Consider the following 23,152-nt stretch of genomic DNA (forward strand, 5'->3'; position numbering starts at 1 on the left):
GCATAAGCCTCTAACTTTCGTGATCCCATTAGATTATAGGTTTCGATTAAGTTCTATGCCAGGAGCTGAGCATTTAAACACACTTAACAACTTTAAATATCAGCGTTCTGCAAATGTAGTAGTTTATAATGGATCTTTACGCATTTACAGGTAAAGCAAGTCAACAAAATATTGACAAGCCTGTTTAAAAAATGTCTAGGTAGCTTCAGTTTATTACGCATTTGATTGATACACAACGAGGTTTGTTTACTTAAGTCTTTCACAAATCAATTTTTTGGCATTTATATCAATATTATCTGAATTCTCATTATCCATTTAAAGTGATAATTTTAAGCAGGACAGAGATCAAGTAAGTTTCGCAAATGAAATAGCAACTCGGATCTCTCCCTGTGGTAAAAGATGTTATAGAAAGAAATACTGTGTATTAATACTTTTGAGACGGAGCCGAGTCTTACAGGCATGACTTTTTGATTTATCACATCTTTACTACTAACTCTGTTCGTACCAAATTTACCAAATTTTCCAGACAGTACCCACATATACTGCTGAATGTAACTGCGAAACTACCGGGTGATCAAAAAGTCAGTATAAATTTGAAAACTGAATAAATCACGGAATAATGTAGATAGAGAGGTACAAATTGACACACATGTTTGGAATGACATGGGGTTTTATTAGAACCAAAAAAATACAAAAGTTCAAAAAATGTCCGACAGATGGCGCTTCATCTGATCAGAATAGCAATAATGAGCATAACAAAGTAAGACAAAGCAAAGATGATGTTCTATACAGGAAATGCTCAATATGTCCACCATCTTTCCTCAACAATAGCTGTAGTCGAGGAATAATGTTGTGAACAGCACTGAAAAGCATGTCCGGAGTTATGGTGAGGCATTGGCGTCGGATGTTGTCTTTCAGCATCCCTAGAGATGTCGGTCCATCACGATACATTTGCGCCTTCAGGCAACCCCAAAGCAAATAATAGCACGGACAGAGGTCTGGGGACCTGGGAGGCCAAGCATGACGAAAGTGGCGGCTCAGCACACGATCATCACCAAACGACGCGCGCAAGTGATCTTTCACGCCTCTAGCAATATGGGGTGTTTTTTTTTTTTTGTTCTAATTAAACCCCATGTCATTCCAAGCATGTTTGTCAATTTTTACCTCTCTATCTACATTATTCCGTGGTTTATTAAGTTTTCAAATTTATACTGACTTTTTGATCACCCCGTATATCACTGTGCGACACATAGTTGAGAAGATACAAGTATGACGACTGTGGGTATGGGCGTGTGCCCGAGTGAGACTATGACCCGTCTCGAAAGTGTTAACGAATACTTTGTCCGGTATTCATTGATTTAACGACAGCTTCTAACCCATTCTCCATAAAATCATTGCCAATAGCGCTTATACAACAAGGAATCAACTCTACATATATGCATTTATTAAGTACTACAATCAGTACGGCTATACATTGACACTCTAGCCTTTGTGCACCCGGAAACACAATGTCATTGAGAGGTGAATGGCCAAATATTTGGAGGCCAGTGCGCCCATGCAATATTATGACTCCCCACAACATGTACACCTACAGAACTACTCTGCAATTCACATTTAATTGCCCAGTAGAGATTTCAGCAAACCACCTTCAAGCTATTTCTCTACCATTCCAATCTCTAACAGCGAGCTGGAAAAACGAGCTCTTAAGTCTCTCCATACGAGCACTGATTTCTCTTACTTGCCAATAGCGCTTATACAACAAGGAATCAACTCTACATATATGCATTTATTAAGTACTACAATTAGTACGGCTATACATTGACACTCTAGCCTTTGTGCACCCGGAAACACAATGTCATTGAGAGGTGAATGGCCAAATATTTGGAGGCCAGTGCGCCCATGCAATATTATGACTCCCCACAACATGTACACCTACAGAACTACTCTGCAATTCACATTTAATTGCCCAGTAGAGATTTCAGCAAACCACCTTCAAGCTATTTCTCTACCATTCCAATCTCTAACAGCGAGCTGGAAAAACGAGCTCTTAAGTCTCTCCATACGAGCACTGATTTCTCTTACTTGCCAATAGCGCTTATACAACAAGGAATCAACTCTACATATATGCATTTATTAAGTACTACAATCAGTACGGCTATACATTGACACTCTAGCCTTTGTGCACCCGGAAACACAATGTCATTGAGAGGTGAATGGCCAAATATTTGGAGGCCAGTGCGCCCATGCAATATTATGACTCCCCACAACATGTACACCTACAGAACTACTCTGCAATTCACATTTAATTGCCCAGTAGAGATTTCAGCAAACCACCTTCAAGCTATTTCTCTACCATTCCAATCTCTAACAGCGAGCTGGAAAAACGAGCTCTTAAGTCTCTCCATACGAGCACTGATTTCTCTTACTTGCCAATAGCGCTTATACAACAAGGAATCAACTCTACATATATGCATTTATTAAGTACTACAATTAGTACGGCTATACATTGACACTCTAGCCTTTGTGCACCCGGAAACACAATGTCATTGAGAGGTGAATGGCCAAATATTTGGAGGCCAGTGCGCCCATGCAATATTATGACTCCCCACAACATGTACACCTACAGAACTACTCTGCAATTCACATTTAATTGCCCAGTAGAGATTTCAGCAAACCACCTTCAAGCTATTTCTCTACCATTCCAATCTCTAACAGCGAGCTGGAAAAACGAGCTCTTAAGTCTCTCCATACGAGCACTGATTTCTCTTACTTGCCAATAGCGCTTATACAACAAGGAATCAACTCTACATATATGCATTTATTAAGTACTACAATCAGTACGGCTATACATTGACACTCTAGCCTTTGTGCACCCGGAAACACAATGTCATTGAGAGGTGAATGGCCAAATATTTGGAGGCCAGTGCGCCCATGCAATATTATGACTCCCCACAACATGTACACCTACAGAACTACTCTGCAATTCACATTTAATTGCCCAGTAGAGATTTCAGCAAACCACCTTCAAGCTATTTCTCTACCATTCCAATCTCTAACAGCGAGCTGGAAAAACGAGCTCTTAAGTCTCTCCATACGAGCACTGATTTCTCTTACTTGCCAATAGCGCTTATACAACAAGGAATCAACTCTACATATATGCATTTATTAAGTACTACAATTAGTACGGCTATACATTGACACTCTAGCCTTTGTGCACCCGGAAACACAATGTCATTGAGAGGTGAATGGCCAAATATTTGGAGGCCAGTGCGCCCATGCAATATTATGACTCCCCACAACATGTACACCTACAGAACTACTCTGCAATTCACATTTAATTGCCCAGTAGAGATTTCAGCAAACCACCTTCAAGCTATTTCTCTACCATTCCAATCTCTAACAGCGAGCTGGAAAAACGAGCTCTTAAGTCTCTCCATACGAGCACTGATTTCTCTTACTTGCCAATAGCGCTTATACAACAAGGAATCAACTCTACATATATGCATTTATTAAGTACTACAATCAGTACGGCTATACATTGACACTCTAGCCTTTGTGCACCCGGAAACACAATGTCATTGAGAGGTGAATGGCCAAATATTTGGAGGCCAGTGCGCCCATGCAATATTATGACTCCCCACAACATGTACACCTACAGAACTACTCTGCAATTCACATTTAATTGCCCAGTAGAGATTTCAGCAAACCACCTTCAAGCTATTTCTCTACCATTCCAATCTCTAACAGCGAGCTGGAAAAACGAGCTCTTAAGTCTCTCCATACGAGCACTGATTTCTCTTACTTGCCAATAGCGCTTATACAACAAGGAATCAACTCTACATATATGCATTTATTAAGTACTACAATTAGTACGGCTATACATTGACACTCTAGCCTTTGTGCACCCGGAAACACAATGTCATTGAGAGGTGAATGGCCAAATATTTGGAGGCCAGTGCGCCCATGCAATATTATGACTCCCCACAACATGTACACCTACAGAACTACTCTGCAATTCACATTTAATTGCCCAGTAGAGATTTCAGCAAACCACCTTCAAGCTATTTCTCTACCATTCCAATCTCTAACAGCGAGCTGGAAAAACGAGCTCTTAAGTCTCTCCATACGAGCACTGATTTCTCTTACTTGCCAATAGCGCTTATACAACAAGGAATCAACTCTACATATATGCATTTATTAAGTACTACAATTAGTACGGCTATACATTGACACTCTAGCCTTTGTGCACCCGGAAACACAATGTCATTGAGAGGTGAATGGCCAAATATTTGGAGGCCAGTGCGCCCATGCAATATTATGACTCCCCACAACATGTACACCTACAGAACTACTCTGCAATTCACATTTAATTGCCCAGTAGAGATTTCAGCAAACCAACTTCAAGCTATTTCTCTACCATTCCAATCTCTAACAGCGAGCTGGAAAAACGAGCACTTAAGTCTCTCCATACGAGCACTGATTTCTCTTACTTTATTACAAAGGTCATTCCTCCCTACGTAGATGGACGTCAGCAAAATATTTTCGCACTCGGAGGAGAAAATAGATTGAATTTTTGTGAAAAAATCTCGCCGCAGAAAAAAAGCTATTGTTTTAATGATTGCCACCCCTATGCGCGTATCACACCCGTGACACTCTCTCCCCTATTTCGCTAAAATGCGAAACGAGAGGCTCTTCTTTCAGCTTTTGCGATGTCCTCCGTCAGTCCTATCTGGTAAGGATCGCATACCGCACAGCAGTACTACACCTGAAGACGACCAAGCGTACTGCAGGCAGCCTCTTTAGTGCATTTGTCACATATTCCAAGTGTTCTACCAATCAAACGCAGTATTTGGTTCACCTTCCAAACCACATTAATCTATGTGGTCGTTCCTATTTAAGTTGTTCGTAATTGTAATTCCCAGGTATTTGGTTGAACTGACAGCTTTTAGATTTGCGTCATTTAAAGTGTAATCTAAATTCAACGGATTTCTTTTAATACTCAAGTGGATGACCTTACACTTCCCTTAATCAGAAACAACTGTCACTTTTAGCGTCATACAGATATCGTGTGTAAGTCATTTTGTAATTGATTTTGATCTTCTGACGACTTTACTAAACGGAAACGATAGCATCATCTGCGAACAATGTAGGAGGGCTACTCAGCTTGTCTCCTAAATCGGTTATACAGATTAGCAGCAGCGGAGTGCCTGTAATACTGCCTTGGTGATCGCCAGATGTTACTTCCGTTTTACGCGATGATTTACCGTCGATTACGACATACTGTGACCTTTCCAACAGGAAAGCACGAATCCAGTCGCACAGCTGAAGTGATACTCCATAGGCAAGCAATTTGATTAGAAGTATCTTGTGAGGAATGGTGTCAGAAGCGTTCTGGAAATCTAGAAATATGGAATCATTTAGAGATCCCTTGTTAATAGCACTCATTACATCGTGAGAATAATATATATGCAAGAGCTGAAAGGAATGTAATTGGTGAACAATCTGGAGGACTTGCCTTTATGCCGCGCGGGATTAAACAACGGATTAAATTGCGATTGCAGTAGCACTTGATCACCGACATTGAGCCGTGGATCAATGGAAATATGTAGCCTGATCGGATGACTCATTATTCTTTTTACAGCAGGTCGATAGTAGTGTCCAGGCTAATAGCTGCTCGGAACATGCACCGCATTTCGGGCACAGGGCAGTGGGTTCAAATGGCTCCAAGCACTATGGGACTTAACATCTGAGGTCATCAGTCTCCTAGATTTAGAACTACTTAAACCTAACTAACCTAAAGACATCACACACAGCCATGCCCGAGGCGACCGTAGCTGTCGCGCGGTCCCAGACTGAAGCGCCGAGAACCGGCAGGGCAGTGAGGCAGTATTATGCTATGATAACATTACCCCGGCTTCCACAGAACCTGTGGTAGCAACCGAAGGCACCATGATATCTGTGGACAACGTGAACATTATTGCACACTACCTGCGTCTCCCCCAACGTCAGTGGCTTCTTCGAGCAGGATAACTATCAGGCCAGGCCAGAATAGTGCTACAGTGGTTTGAGGAGTATGTTAGTGAACTCACGTTTCTATGTCAGCCATCAAATTCGCCTGATCTTTACCCGATGGAAAAAAAATCTGTGATACTATCGGACGCCATCTCCGCGCCACAAACCAACGACCCATAACTGTTTGACTTGTGCCTAGACAACTGGAGCCACATACTTCCAGAACCCTACCAAGGACTTGTTGAATCCATGCCACGCATAATCACTGCTGTCCTGTGTTCTAAACATGGATCAACGTGCTAACGTTAATGGTAACGTGGTCGTGATGTTAGACTCATCAGTGTAGTTCGGAGGCGAGGGGATAGTGCATCGTCTTGTTGAATAGACATACCGGCTACAGGGTTATGTTTAGGCTCATCAATGTAGTTCGGAGGAGAGGGGATAGTGCATCGTCTTGTTGAGTAGACATACCGGATACAAGGTGTTGTAGGCCAAGAAAAGGATGCACTTGATCGGGTAATATGTCCCTGTATCATTCGTGCGAGACAGAGACAGGCGTAGCAGAGACCCTATTTCATGACAAGTAAACATCTGTGATGTACAGTAACCATAGGCACACGTGCAGCAGTTGATTCTGTACCCCATGGTGATGTGATCGTTCTGGATATTATGGCTGCTCATTGAATGTCGTTGTACCGCAGAGAATTGACGACTGATATGCTCCACTGAGACTTCTCTATCAGAGATAGTCAATGGCGCCTGCTGCTATCAATATGACAGTTGACACTGGCAGCGTTGGTTTTCCCTAACAGAGATGCTCACACCATTGACTATGTGGTGCGTGAAGAGCTCAGTTCGAGCACGATCTCGGAGATGAGCCAGCTACCCAAAATCTTGCCACTATGAAATGCTTGTCTTGTCCATCGTGCGCTCGGCTGTCATTCCAACCGCTCTGGTAACATCCCTATCACGTGACACGCCATCTATTCCACTTGCCCTGGAGAAAGCAGAGCTCTCCCTCCATCACAGCAGTTTCTGGTACGTTTAATACTCCAATATTCCTCTGATATAGAGAGTATTCCTAAATTTTCTTATTACCTTCTAGGATGTGTTTTTTTTAATTTCTTGTGTCATCGCCCTCGCCCCATATGAACACGCAATTGGCTGCCCGCGGTACGTACATGCCGCTCTTCAGCCAATAGCTTTAAAAATACCTACAGTCTAAACGATATCATTAAAAGATACAACACATGTTTTCAAAATCAATAAAAGATGAATTTCGTTGATGGTATTAAACAAAATTAAACTGTTGATTTTCTTAATTTTAATTAAATTCAAGACTAAATGTAAAAATAAAAATTGTGAAAAGACATATAAAATATGTTGCGGACAGTTGACTATTTGGAAACGAGGCACTGCACTTTCACTAAAATTTGAAGGATCTGCATTGGGGAAGGACAGTTAGGGGAGCGACAACATTCTATAGGTGTGCAGGGAAGTTATGAGCAAAGGGTTCAAATGGCTCTGAGCACTATGGGACTCAACTGCTGAGGTCATTAGTCCCCTAGAACTTAGAACTAGTTAAACCTAACTAACCTAAGGACATCACAAACACCCATGCCCGAGGCAGGATTCGAACCTGCGACCGTAGCGGTCTTGCGGTTCCAGACTGCAGCGCCTTTAACCGCACGGCCACTTCGGCCGGCTATGAGCAAAGGGGGTTGGTGCGTTGTAACTGAGGAGATGAGGGCAGGTGTTGGGGTTGATGGTAGGAAACAGAAGGGGAGTAGGAGATTGGGATGTGTAGAGCGCAACAGTATGAAGAGGAAAGGAATAGAGAAAGGTAGAGAGGGAATAGAAGAAGGAGAGCCTTTTCGATGGTGAGATAGGAAGGGATGATTGATTTTTGACAGGACAGAAAAATATGAGGGCGGATTTTACTGTCTGGAAGAGGGAGCCGGTTGAAGTTTCGTTGTGAGATGATACATAGTTTTTGTCGGTATGGGCGCTGCGGTGTACCAAGATTGGAAGTTAGCGAGGAAACAATGCAGGACACGTCTAATTCGCCGATATATAACAATTCGAATAGGTACTCATGTTCGGAGAAGAATCGTTCCTGTGGTATAGGAACAAACCTGTTGAACAATGTATTCCACTCTCCCCATCTGATGGATGTGACAGTATTTGCTGCAGCCCTGGTAATTACTTCATCTTATATGATAGCCATGCCCAGCGCTAAAGTACTCACAGAACGTATAATATTCAGGCGCTACACTACACATTCAGTGTCTCTTCTCTCACCGGCCACTAGGAGTCGTAGCTCATAATCTAGTGCCCTCCTACACTCCTAAGTGGTAGGCTACTTCATTGCTGCTCATGAAACGCTTGATGCCTTGTCTTTAATTGTAAAGTTCGGCTAGCCTCCTACGTTTTTTGCCATTATGAGACCTGACGAATGCTTGACTGTGACGAAAATGTTTCCATTTGATAACTTACACTAGGCAGTCATTTAAAAGGATATTTTAATTCATCCGACTATAGTCAGTGTGGCAGAATGTTATTTAGGCAATTTGTTGTGGCTGTGGGCCATATTGCAGCTACAATATTACTGCAATAACGTTAAGAATTCGAAACTGATACCACGTTAGTTAGCAATAAACTACGCGCAAATGCCACGCTAATTTGCTCTTGCTCTCTCACCCAGCAGAGGCCAGGTTTCTGGATAGGTTTCCCTGTTCAAATCGTCATCTGCTCTGCGTTCTCTACGCGTTCCAGAAGTTAGTAAAGTTCTGTAAGACCTTATATTTAAAATTACACTAAAACGGCACGTACAAATAAGGAATCAACGTGAAAAGACAGCTGTGTGAATCTGTCGAAACATGTAATGTCAGTTACATACAAACTAGTCTATTATTAAACTAAACTATAAAACAACTGTTTTTCCACCAATTACATTTTATGGAAAAATGAGTCAGTTAAGAATAAATGAGACCAGAGATTTCAGTAATTTTCGCAGTCAATGTCACATATTGTAACAGAATTTATTTTAGCCAGGTAAATGCGGTAACTATGGAAATAAGTATTTAAAATTTTGGACGAACAACAGCAAAGTGCAAACTGGTTGGCAAAGTCGCCGTATAGGAGGGATGAAGTCAGTTTTCGAAGAAATGCAAGTAATCAGTCCAAAATAGCAGAAACAGAAGCCACAAGAAGGCAAGTACTGGAGGCTGGCCGATCGGCGCAGAACTGCCCATTCGGTGTTATTCTTGCTACGCTTCTCCTTGTGAAAACAGTCGCTACTGAAACAGCAATTTCAGCTGCAAACGTAATTTCGCTATCGAACAGCCTGAGAAGCCTTTCATTCAACATACGGTCGTCAGTCATCCAGAAGACAGTCATGTCGAGTCTCACATTCCACTAACATTTTCACTGTTTTGCTTGCCGTGTATCACACTGCACGAATTAACTCCCACGGGCAGTGAAAAAGGTTTCTTCAACGAGGAGACACAGCAATATTAAATCGACTCACTTAATTTTTTTACAGATCTTGTTAAATTTATCACCGAACTTTTGCACAGTGTACATTTGCTAAATACTCACCACCTGAAACTTATAATCAATGGTTTTCTGTTCTCTACAAGCATTATTACTGGTTTCAGTGTAATTTCATTTTAGATTGATTGCTTGTCTTCAAATAATTTACGATAACTACATCTACATCCATACTCTGCAAATCACTGAAGTGCATGACATGGGAACTTCGCATTGTACCAGTTATTAGCGATTCTTTCCGTCCCATTCACGTATGGAGCGCGGGAAAAATGACTGTTAAACGCTTCTTCGCAGTGTAATTACATTACTGGCCGTTAAAAATGCTACACCACGAAGATGACGTGCTACAAACGCGAAATTTAACCGACAAGGAGAAGATGCTGTGATATGCAAATGATTAGCTTTTCAGAGCATTCACACAAGGTTGGCGCCGGTGGCGACGCCTACAACGTGCTGACATGAGGCTGGCCGATTTCTCATACACAAACAGCAGTTGACCGGCGTAGCCTGGTGAAACGTTGTTGTGATGCCTCGTGTAAGGAGGAGAAATGCGTACCATCACGTTTCCGACTTTGATAAAGGTCGGATTGTAGCCTATTGCGATTGGGATTTATCGTATCGCGACATGGCTGCTCGCGTTGGTGGAGATCCAATGACTATTAGCAGAATACGGAATCGGTGGGTTCAAGTGGGTAATATGGAACGCCGTGCTGGATCCCAACGGCCTCGTATCAATAGCAGTCCAGATGACAGGCATCTTATCCGCATGGCTGTAACGGATCGTGCAGCCAGGTCTCGATCCCTGAGTCAACAGATGGGCACGTTTGCAAGACAACAACCATCTGCACGAACAGTTCGACGACGTTTGCAGCAGCATGGACTGTCAGTTCGGAGACCGTGGCTGCGGTTACCCTTGACGCTGCATCACAGACAGGAGCGCCTGCGATGGTGTACTCAACGACGAACCTGGGTGCACGAATGGCAAAACGTTATATTTCCGATGAATCCAGGTTCTGTTTACAGCATCATGATGGTCGCATCCGTGTTTGGCGACATCGCGGTGAACGCACATTGAAAGCGAGTAAACGTCATCGCCATACTGGCGTATCACCCGGCGTGATGGTATGGGGTGCCGTTGGTTACACGTCTCGGTCACCTCTTGTTCGCATTGACGGCACTTTGAACAGTCCACGTTACATTTCAGATGTGTTACAATCCGTGGCTCTACCCTTCATTCGATACCTGCGGAACCCTACATTTCAGCAGGATAACACACGACCGCATGTTGAAGGTCCTGTACTGGCCTTTCTGTATACAGAAAATGTTCGACTGCTGCCCTGGCCAGCACATTCTCCAGATCTCTCACCAATTGAAAACGTCTGGTCAATGGTGGCCGAGCAACTGGCTCGTCACAATACGCCAGTCACTACTCTTGATGAACTGTGGTATCGTGTTCAAGCTGCATGGGCGGCTGTGCCTGTACACGCCATCCAAGCTCTGTTTGACTCAATGCCCAGGCGTATCAAGGCCGTTATTACGGCCAGAGGTGGTTGTTCTGGGTTCTGATTTCTCAGGATCTATGCACCCAAATTGCGTGAAAATGTATCACATGTTAGATCTAATATCATATATTTGTCCAATGAATAACCGTTTATCATCTGCATTTCTTCTTGGTGTAGCAATTTTAATGGCCAGTAGTGTAGAACAAAATGAGATAAAAAAAAGTGGTCAGCGTGACGGATTGCCGTCCTACGGGCCCGGTTTCAATTCTCGGCTGGGTCGGAGATTTTCTCCGCTCAGGGACTGGGTGTTGTGTTCATCATCATTTCATCCCCATCCGGCGCGCAGGTCGCCCAATGTGGCATCGAATGTAATAAGACCTGCACCAAGGCGACTGGACCTGCCCCGCAAGGGGCCTCCCGGCCAATGACGCCAAATGCTCATTTCCATTTCCATGTACTTGACAGGCAGGAACTGCTGAGCATTTCGGAGTGTGATCGTAAAAAATCGCAAGATATCAGTGGAATGAATCACTCGTGAGTCCAGAAGGGCTACCAGCAGTCCAGCTAACACAATGACTATGTGTAAGAATATAAAAAGAATGAGGTGTAACGCCGGAGCAGCTGCTCATAAGCCACAAAATTCGGCAGTCAGTCCTGAGAGATGTATGGAGTGGTATAAAGACTGATGCCACTGGTTAATGGATGACCGAAATCGAGTTATTTGGCGTGATTAACGCTATAACATGTAGCAACCCGATGGAAGGGTTTGGTTTTGGAGAATGCCTGGAGAACTTGCCTGTCATACGTAGTGCTAGCAGTAAAGTAGAGAGGAGAGCTGTTACGCTATGGGTGTAGTTTTCGTGGTTAAGTTGTGGTCACCTTGCTGCGCTTAGGAAATTGGGAAGAGTATAACTACATTTTACAACATTGCATACTGCATACAATACAGGAACAGTTCGGATACAACAACGTATCAGCGTGACAATGCACCCTGTCATACAACAGCCCCTGGGAGACAATGATATGTGGACAACAACATTCTTGAAATGGATTGACCTGCCCAGAGTTCTGATTTGAACCCAGTCTAATACCTTTGGGATGAGTTGGACTCCACACTCTAGCGTCCAACGTCACTACCTTATATGGTTTCGACTCTTGAGGAAGAATGTGAGCCACTCCTCCACAGATATTTAGACATCTCATTTGCAGTGTTCCCTGCAGAGTTCAAGCCGTAATAAAGGCTAAAGGTGGACACAGCCCATATTAATGTCCACTAATGGGTGTCGGACTACTTTAGATAAGATAGTGTATGCCCTTGTTAGTCCTATGTGGTACGAGTCCCAACCACTTGAGCGATGTTCTAGAATGGATCGCCTGAGTGTTTTACAAGTAATCTCTTCTGTAGACAGACTGTATATCGCTAGTATTCTACTAATTAACCGAAGACTGTTCAGGGGTTGGACTAAAATATGGGAACACCGCGAGAAATGCATGCTTGAACATAAATGCAAATGTTAGCCAAACCTGCAGAATTCTCTGTTGTATTTGATCACTTACGGAACCTGTACAATATCCGTAATACGTTTCAAGTGTCAGTAGTGGTCAGCAAGGTGTTCTGTGTAATTGTGAGTGCAATACATCGGTGCTAAGTGAATTCAAACGTGGACAAATTGTTGGTGCTGGTGTAGTGGGTGCTTCCGTAACCGATCTAACCGAAGTGTTTTGTGTTTCAAGAAGTATCATATCGAAGATTTATACTCCGTACTGGGAAAGCGGAGAAACATCGTCCCCTAAGTCACAATGTGGACGAAAGTGTGTGTTGAATGATCGGCAGCTGAAAAAGTCACTGCAAAACTGAATGTTGCACTCGCGAACCCAGTCAGCACCAAAACAACGCGAACGGAGTTCCATAAGCTGGGAACTGTTTGGTCGGTTGAGTCTTGTTGCACTTTGTTTCCAACTTCTGGCCGAGTTTACATCCCAACTGCGAAACATGGCGGGTTTTCGGTGATGATTTGGACAGTCATACCATGGTATTCTATGGTCCGCAAGGTCGCATTACTGTGAAGGGTTATGTGACCATTTTGGCTTACCAGGTTCATCCCATGGTAAAATGTTTATGCATCAATGATGATGCTGTGTTCCGAGAACGACAAGGCGCCTGTTCGGGCAAGTCATATCTTCCAGGACTGGTTTTGTGATGACGAGGACGAATTGTCGCTTCTCCCCTGGCCATCACAGCCACCAGATCTCAATATTAGTGAGCCTTTATGGTCTGCTTTGGAGAGAAGGGTGCATCATCGTTATCCACCATCATCATTGTTACCTGAACTTGCAACTACTTTGTAGGAAGAATGGAATGAGATTCCCTTAAAAACCATACAGGACCTGGATTTATCCATTGCCAGTTGACTGGAAGCTGTTTTGAATGCCAACAGTTTTTTATTATACATGATGATATGTTGTGTTTTTGGTGTGGTGCTTTACGTAAGACTGAGCCTATATGACCGTTCCATTTCATATCCCTCCAAGTTGTTGCATTCAGATATTTGTATGAGTTGATTGAATCCAATTGTGAGCCTATGGTATTGACAAGATCAATCTTATCAAGATTCTACCGAATATTTGTACAGCTTTTTTCAGACAGTACTTGACTGTAGATAACTGCGTCATCTGCGAAAAGACTGAAGCCACTATTAATGCCGGCCGGAGTGGCCGTGCGGTTCTGGGCGCTACAGTCTGGAACCGAGCGACCGCTACGGTCACAGGTTCGAATCCTGCCTCGGGCATGGATGTGTGTGATGTCCTTAGGTTAGTTAGGTTTAATTAGTTCTAAGTTCTAGGCGACTGATGACCTCAGAAGTTAAGTCGCATAGTGCTCAGAGCCATTAATATACAACATGATCAGCAAGTGCCTCAACACAATCCCCTGGGGCGCAACTGAAGTTATTTCTGCATCTGTCGATGAGTTTCCATCCAAGAGAACATGATGCGTCCTCCTTACAAATAAATTCTCAATCCTAAAAAGGATGGAAGATTAGAGTTTAATTCCTGTCGACAGCGTTGTCATTAGAGACGGAGCACAAGCTCGGATTATGGAAGTATAAGGAAGAAAACCGACCATGCCCATTACAAAGGAACTTTCGCAGCATTTGCCTGGAGCGCTTTAGGTAAATAACAGAAAATCTGGATGGCTGACGGTGATTTGAACCATAGTCCTCCTGAAAGGTAGTCTAATGTGCTAACCACTGCGTCACTTCGATCAGTTGTTCAATCCAGTCCCGTCATCAGCTATCACTGATTTCCTTCTTCTTACTCTCAACTGAGATTGTGTGTGTTTCCATAAATTAATGCACCACCCAATTTCGCAGACTAATCTGGCAATAGTGGTTGATAATTGGAAAATTACGCTTCTGAAAATATTCATCGAATGCGTGTTCACACTGAGAATGGGCATAATAATCCGTCAGCTACATGAATATTTGCTCAGTCTCATCGGAGGTCTGGTGCTGACATTTTTCATTTATTTACAATAACAGAAACTTATCTGGGGACGAGGTATCGTGTACGCTTTCGTAAACGAGTTGGAAACCGTAAAGGTTAAAGCTTCCTCACTTTGCTGTAGTCTTAAACGACGAAGTGAACAGCAACTACTCACAGGCAGAACTATTTCCTATTTGGTGGTATGACACACATCTTTTTTCTATTCCGTACCGCAATTACACTTCAATGACCCACTGAGAAAATCGGCCTCAACCGCGAAAATTGTCGAGTCTGAAGGTTACTCTCTGTAACTGGCTGAGTCTCATGTACTTGTTAAGGCGGTATGTAGAGTCTTATCCAAACACTGAGACATTCGCTCAATACAATGTTCCTGTAATAGCTGCCAGGCAAAAATTTACTGAAAAGTTGGTGGCAACTATTCTTTCCTCCTCTGCAATATCCCTTTGTGAGAGGCAACGACGAGTAAATCAAAACTAATATTAATGTCCTAAGCTAACGACTGCCAACGGCCTTGCCGCAATGGTAATGCCGGTTCCCGTCAGATCACCGAAGTTAAGCGCTGTCGGGCTGGCCTAGCTCTTGGATGGGTGACCATCCGGTCTGCCGAGCGCTGTTGGCAAGCGGGGTGCACTCAGCCCTTGTCGGGTAAACTGAGAAGTAGCGGCTCCGGTCTCGGAAACTGACATACGGCCGGGAGAGCGGTGTGCTGACCACATGCCCCTCCATATCCGCATCCAGTGACGCCTGTGAGTTGAGGATGACACGGCGGCCGGTCAGTACCGTTGGGCCTTCATGGCGTCTTCAGGAGGAATTAAGCTAACGACTGTAGCGCGTGTATGGACAGGTCTAAACTTGCACAGAATAAAATTTTTCATCTGGGAACGAGGTATCGTGTACTCTTTCGTAAACGAGTTGGAAACCGTAAAGAATAAAGCTTCCTCACTTTGCTGTAGTCTTGGTGCCTCACACTGCAAAACATTTTTTTGCCTTCAAATGCGTTTCTGCAACAAGTCATCTCTTCAAATAAATTCGAAGCGTGTATACATTTTGTATTATAACTTATTATGCTACTCTGCTGCTGTCAAAAACAGGGAATATCGCGTCATAGCAGTTTCTAGTCTACAGTGACAATTCAGCCAATTTAATAGTGAAAAGTTTATCGTTTAAAGGGTTTTGTAGGGGAAGCAAGATAATTCTGTTAACGATCACATCAGATGTATTGGATTAATATCATTGCAGCAGCCTAAGTTCTATCGTCATCTTAATCAGCAGTCATAATCCTTCATTTATGGAAAACTGAAAAGAACTTGATGTTTTAGCTCCGTAAACTAATTGTCTGGTGATCTCTCTTTCATTACAAAACCCGCTAAATGATGACATTTGCATTATAAAACAGGCTGAAATGTTACTGTAGACTTGGAATTGTTGTGAAACGATACTTCCTATTAGGGGCGTTTTCGGTAGCCATAAACTGACTTCATCACTGCTTCACGCTTCGTTTGTCAAACAGTACTGATTAACATTTCTTCCACCAGGAATATTCGAAGCAATTACTTCTGGATGGAGAACTAATGCATTAGCTTTCATAAGTACGCTAGCTACATTGCACAGCAGTTACTTGCTTTAAATATGATTAGGTGAAGTTGAAGACACATACTGTGGCTTTACGTAATGCTTTGCTAATTCAAGTCCCAGATAGTGCACGAAATGAACACAGATGATTAACTCACTGGACCAGAATTTTGTAATATAGTAACGGACATTTTGAGGCGTAACTGAACTGCGTCTAATGACTTTACATATTTAATGAGGCTCATCTACACATATCTGGATGTATAAATACAGGTAACTGTGTGCGTGTTGTGTGTGTGTGTGTGTGTGTGTGTGTGTGAAATCTTATGGGACTTAACAGGTAACTGTAGTTACTGGAGCGATAGTAAATCCGAAGAGACGTTGGACAAACCACTAAATATCGCTAAGGTAATAGTCTGATCTGAAGCGTCGCCATATCTGATTTCGGCTTACATTCGGAAGTGTCTGCATACACATTTATTCGTCTGGAATTCTGATGCCAAAGACAGGAATACCTAACAAATACGCATACCGATTATACTTCCTGATGTAGGCAGACAAATGACTAAAATTTAACTACTGATGATGTTTCAATCCAGTAAAACGAAATCTGTATGGTAAACTAAATACGCATTTTAGTAGTGCATAGACTTATCCAAAATGCATTTCCATTCTCTCCGTTGTCTCACTGTGACGCAATACACATGTTGTAACTAACCTGTTTCTACGGGTTATTACGTTATTATTGGGAATGTAAATACTTATTGCTTGGGAAGTTAACGTGAGAAGATTAGGGTCGCCACCGACTCTAACCATACAACTAATCGAAGGTTTGGTCGAGTCGGAAAATAAATTAATTTGATCACAGACCAAAAACTCACAAAAATGCATACGTTGTGATGTCGCTCATAGCGGATACAATGTAATTAATAGTATTGCCCGTGCACTGTTCACGACAATCAAACATTTAAAATAAAATAGAAAATGCATGAACACTGCATAAGATCAGCTCCCAGAACACAGCTGAAAATAAGACTTAATCTAAAGCACTTGTTTTAAAATAAAAAAGGAAACTAATCACTGGACCTGTGCGTAAGGAAACGCGTTGGATGTGCTAACGGGAAAGCTATGAGGTGAGTGGCTTAGGTGCAAAAACGTAACCTCGGAACACAAGAGTAAATTGTGGATAAAATCATTTATTCCTAAGACATTAAAGAAAAGCATCGATACATTCACCGTTATAATCTACACCTAAAATCATTGGTGTGAATCATTCATACCACTGCTGTTGCCTGATCGCAATAACTCGTAGAGAGGTACAAGTTTCGCAGTACACCCGCGTGCCCACGAGGTTTGTGGAGACGCACTTCGTAGGTATCGTGTCCAAGTTGCAACAATATCACATCACACATTCATGAGCGGTTAACGTTCTTTTAAACAAACATGAGATCGGACAGTTAGTGATGCCGGTAGCCCAACAACTATAATGTTCTACCACGTGGTTGGCTCCCCACGGACGAAAGACACATAAAGCAAGGAAAATTTACGAGAAGGCAAAGCTATAAATATTTAGAAAGGTGAAAGCTTACACAGGCACAGCTGACGGCAAACAGACATTCATACAGAAGCGACTGCTCACTTCTTATCGACACCTTTGTGTGGCGATCTTCCGGTGGATCCAAGTCTGCTATAGAAATTTACTAAAAGGAAAACCTGCCAAAGTTTTGCATTCCTTGCTGCGACAAGGCAAAGCAATCTTTCAGAGCTGAAAAACGAGACCAAAAGCTAACAGCTCTCCCCTCGCCAAGTAACAACGCGCCACGCGGTCAGCCTAACTCACCCTTCTTCGACTGGAACACCGCTGTGGACGCTTCCCGTACCGGCGGCAGACTGCCTCCCGCTTCTTCTCCAGCCTCTTCCACGCCCCGCGTGGCCCGGAAAACCCAAAGATGCCATTTCCGCCACCAACCTAACGCAGGTGGATTTCTCACAAGTAGCGAAAACCTCTTTGCCTACTTGACCACTACGCGAGTTGGCTATTCTGTACAACTGCTGCTGAATCTGTACGACTATCGCAGACTTTCTGCAACAGACTACGCCACCGTCTAGCAACGTGACACTAAACCACATTCATTCAATCACGCCACTATGAGAGTAAAGAGAAAAGAACAACAAGGAAAAGAAAGAGAAATGGTAATCTAAATGGGCTACCGGACTAATGAAAGGTGGCTACAGGACCCTTTCAATGTATAGTGCTGATGTGCTGTGTCACTGCACTGATGCCACAGGGTTCACAGAGCATCTTCAGAAGGGTGCGAATCAAGTCAGTGTTGCCATCCATCCATCCATCCATGAACACCCTCATCATAATATATGTATCGACGCTGGTCACGCAAGGAATCCGCCCTGGCTCATTGTGGTCCTACCCATACATAGCATTTTTTAACCTTGCCCATGGAGTACAACATTCGAACGACAGTTTTTGATTAAAATTCGTCACACCCGCTAGTTCTCAGAAAGGCGTACATGGGTCACGATGGGACTTAATTGTCCAGGAGTTCTTCCGAAAAGCCAGTGGCTTTCCTCTGGAGGGTTACAGTATTTATCACGTTTAAGTTGAAGAAACATCACCGCTGCTTGCTGTGGTTTATCAAATTGCATTTTGTCCGTGTATGGCAAAAATTTTCATAGCACCTCTGCTGTGACTGCTCCACTACTCAACTAAAAAATAAATATGTCACCGGTATTAATCTCTGTCTCTTGTAACTATATATTTTGTTCGCAACTACAGTAAACTTCCTTTAAATTGGCAACACTGGAGTCACTAAAAATAATGAATATCAAACGAGAAATATCAAAAAGTGTCCAATTAACACATTATTAGGATGATAAACAAAAATATTACGAACAAATGCATCAAAAATTTTGTATTGTCATCATGGTACCTCATGTTTGTTGAATATATTTTACTCTAGAAGTCTTCATTTTAGTTCGTAACATCATGTATTTGTAATATTCATTTAGTAATAAGTAAAATATGTATGCCGTACCTTTTATTGTATACTCTTGTTTCCAGTGTTCCTATTTAATCATAATAAATATTAGGAAAAAATCCCGCATAATCGTTATTTCTGTTTCAGGATGTCTGGTAGTTGCCGAAGAAGAAGAGCAGATAATACCTCCCGCAAATTATGTAAAGCGAGGAGCAGTAAGTTTGTGCACCCTGATATTTTGGATTTAAGAAAACATTAGAATTGTGAAATAGGATAGATGATTCTGAGTTGTTTATGTGTATGTTCAGGTATTCTTTAGCATTTTTTACATGTTTAGTTTATTTTGCTAATAAACTAATGCAGGCCTACCTTAAACTTCGTATAACGTCTTGATTGGAATTCACTTTCCTTTTGACCCAGACTGTGTTAAACTGTATGTACATTGGGGTGGCAACCAAAGCTCTCCCATTCGGGTGATGTTGAAAGCTAGGGAAGAGAAGCGGGAGGTGGATACATCGGCCCAAAGTGTTTTGAAATCTTGTCCGAGAATACGTGTTATTTAACGCGACAAAGAGAAAGTAATATCATGTAATGCTTAATGTGTGTGAAATCTTACGGGACTTAACTACTATGGTCATCAATCCCTAAACTTACACACTACTTATCCTAAATTATCCTAAGGACAAACACACACACCCATGCCCGAGGGAGGACTCGAACCTCAGCCGGGACCAGCCGCACAGTCCGTGACTGCAGCGCCTAAGACCGCTCGGCTAATCCCGCGCGGCAACATTAATATGAGTACTAAATATGTTAACATCAGCCACATATACGTTCAACATTATTTTAACAATATTCTCGCACTGACATTCTCATACTATTGATATGCCTCAAAATCAAAATGAATAGACCCAAGCAACTGAAGAATTATTATGAAATAAAGTTAATGATTTTCTATTGACAATTTAATGGCTGCCGTCACGTTGAAAAACAGCTCGTCTCCTGAAAAAGTATTTCGTTTTAACAGTTTCAGAATTAAAATAAAAAAAAGTAATGCACAACAACAATAACTAAATAGCGCTAACATACTTCTTTAATGACACACTCATTCGGTTCACTCGTTTACACGGCTTTTGTGAATCACAACATAATAATGTTCAAAGCAAATAAATCTGTGGCACCAGTTATAGGTGAGAAACCTCTCGTTTTAAGGCAGTGAACCAAGCATGTTAGCTATGTGAAAACAGGACTTCCCAAAACCTCTTGCTCACTCCGCTGTCCAGTACTTGGCACTCGGGCACTGGGCGACCGCAGTGGGGCGGAGCGAGCGACAAACAATCGGTGCGTGCCGAAGTTTAAAAGCTATACGTTCACAAACGTCCGCCTTCGCGGGTCACAGATTTTCTACGCTCGTCGAGTGGGTGTTCTGGTGTCTTTACTTTTGTACCGTCATAGTTGACATTTCACTGTTGAGATGACTAAATGGGCTCGGCCAGAAAGCCAATACATTCAAAAATAGAGAAAATACTTTCAGAAGGTCATAACTGCGTGCTATCAGAATGATGGCCCAAATTTACACTCAAATCGACTGCCTGGGGCTGATATCTTTTTTTCTCCTTAAAGTACGTGATGTTACCTTGCACGTCAGTAAACTCTCAAAAATGATAAGAAACGTCTCACAAAAGCAGAAACAGTTTGTATTAGACACAGAATTTATTATACCTTAAGTTCACATAAAGTCTCCCTTCACTGTCTAAAGTTCATTTCACAATACATAAGAAGTCACACAACTACATAACTTCACTCGACTAGGCCACTACTTCTCAGATTCGGTCCAGGCGCCGTAAAATACACTACTGGCCATTAAAATTGCTACACCAAGAAGAAATGCAGATGATAAACGGGTATTCATTGGACAAATATATTACACTACAACTGACACGTGATTACATTTTCACGCAATTTGGGTGCATAGATCCTGAGAAATTAGTACCCAGAACAACCACCTCTGGCCGTAATAACGGCCTTGATACGCCTGGGCATTGAGTCAAACAGAGCTTGGATGGCGAGTACAGGTACAGCTGCCCATGCAGCTTGAACACGATACCACAGTTCATCAAGAGTAGTGACTGGCGTATTGTGACGAGTCAGTTGCTCGGCCACCATTGACCAGACGTTTTCAATTGGTGAGAGCTCTGGAGAATGTGCTGGCCAGAGCAGCAGTCGAACATTTTCTCTGTCCATAAATGCCCGTACAGGACCTTCAACATGCGGTCGTGCATTATCCTGCTGAAATGCAGGGTTTCGCAGGGATCGAATGAAGGGTAGAGCCACGGGTCGTAACACATCTGAAATGTAACGTCGACTGTTCAAAGTGCCGTCAATGCGAACAAGAGGTGACCAAGACCTGTAACCAACGGCACCCCATACCATCACGCCGGGTGATACGCCAGTATGGCGATGACGAATACACGCTTCAAAATGGCTCTGAGAACTATGGGACTTAATATCTGAGGTCATCAGTCCCCTAGAGCTTAGAACTACTTAAACCTAACTAACCTAAGGCCATCACACACATCCATGCCCGAGGCAGGATTCGAACCTGCGACCGTAGCAGTCTCGCGGTTCCGGACTGAAGCGCCTAGAACCGTTCGGCCACAACTGCCGGCAAGCTTCCAGTGTGCGTTCACGTCGATGTCGCCAAACACGGATGCGACCATCATGATGCTGTAAACAGAACCTGGATTCATCTGATAAAATGACGTTTTGCCATTCGTGCACCAAGGTTCGTCATTGAGTACACCATCGCAGGCGCTCCTGTTTGTGATGCAGCGTCAAGGGTAACCGCAGTCATGGTCTCCGAGCCGGCCGGGATGACCGAGCGGTTCTAGGCGCTACAGTCTGGAACCGAGCGACCGCTACGGTCGCAGGGTCGAATCCTGCCTCAGGCATGAATGTGTGTGATGTCCTTATGTTAGTTACGTTTGAATAGTTCTAAGTTCTAGGGGACTGATGACCTCAGAAGGTCCCATAGTCCTCAGAGCCATTTGAACCATAGTCTCCGAGCTGATAGTCCATGCTGCTGCAAACGTCGTCGAACTATTCGTACAGATGGTTGTTGTCTTGCAAACGTCCCCATCTGTTGACTCAGGGATCGAGACCTGGCTGCACGATCCGTTATAGCCATGCGGATAAGATGCCTGTCATCTCGACTGCTAGTGATACGAGGCAGTTGGGATCCAGCACGGCGTTCCGTAATACCCTCCTGAATCCACCGATTCCATATTCTGCTAACAGTCATTGGATCTCGACCACTTCCCACGCCCGGGTTCCCGGGTTCGATTCCCGGCGGGGTCAGGGATTTTCTCTGCCTCGTGATGGCTGGGTGTTGTGTGATGTCCTTAGGTTAGTTAGGTTTAAGTAGTTCTAAGTTCTAGGGGACTGATGACCATAGATGTTAAGTCCCATAGTGCTCAGAGCCATTTGAACCATTTGATCTCGACCAACGCGAGCAGCAATGTCGCGATACGATAAATCCCAATCGCAATAGGCTACAATCCGACCTTTATCAAAGTCGGAAACGTGATGGTACGCATTTCTCCTCCTTACACGAGGCATCACAACAACGTTTCACCAGGCAACGCCGGTCAACTGCTGTTTGTGTATGAGGAATCGGTTGGAAACTTTCCTCATGTCAGCACGTTGTATGTGTCGCCACCGGCGCCAACCTTGTGCGAATGCTCTGAAAAGGTAATCATTTGCTTATCACAGCATCTTCATCCTGTCGGTTAAATTTCGCGTCTGTAGCACGTCATCTTCGTGGTGTAGTAATTTTAATGGCCAGTAGTGTATTATGTGTTTTCTCCTTTTCAAACAAAAATAACTTTTTAACCACAATAATTACTTTTTGCGCCTACATTTCACAATCCGATGCGCGATCGCACAATTCGCGTCTGCCTGAGACCCGCCCAGCAGGCTCTCACAGATTAGACTACTGCGCGCCAAATCGGTAGGTGC

The 23,152-nt window shown here is 43.2% G+C and overlaps 1 long non-coding RNA gene across 1 annotated transcript in view; it reads left to right on the forward strand.

The window, feature by feature from the left end:
* Nucleotides 1-23,152, forward strand: part of LOC126248585 (uncharacterized) — a 116,887-nt gene that overhangs the window by 84,729 nt on the left and 9,006 nt on the right. Inside the window, exon 2 of the long non-coding RNA XR_007545511.1 lies at nt 19,283-19,350. This is a non-coding gene — a long non-coding RNA (uncharacterized LOC126248585). The remainder of the gene's footprint in view (nt 1-19,282; nt 19,351-23,152) is intronic.

This window comes from Schistocerca nitens, chromosome 3 (genome assembly GCF_023898315.1).
Source record: "Schistocerca nitens isolate TAMUIC-IGC-003100 chromosome 3, iqSchNite1.1, whole genome shotgun sequence".
NCBI lineage: Eukaryota > Metazoa > Arthropoda > Insecta > Orthoptera > Acrididae > Schistocerca > Schistocerca nitens.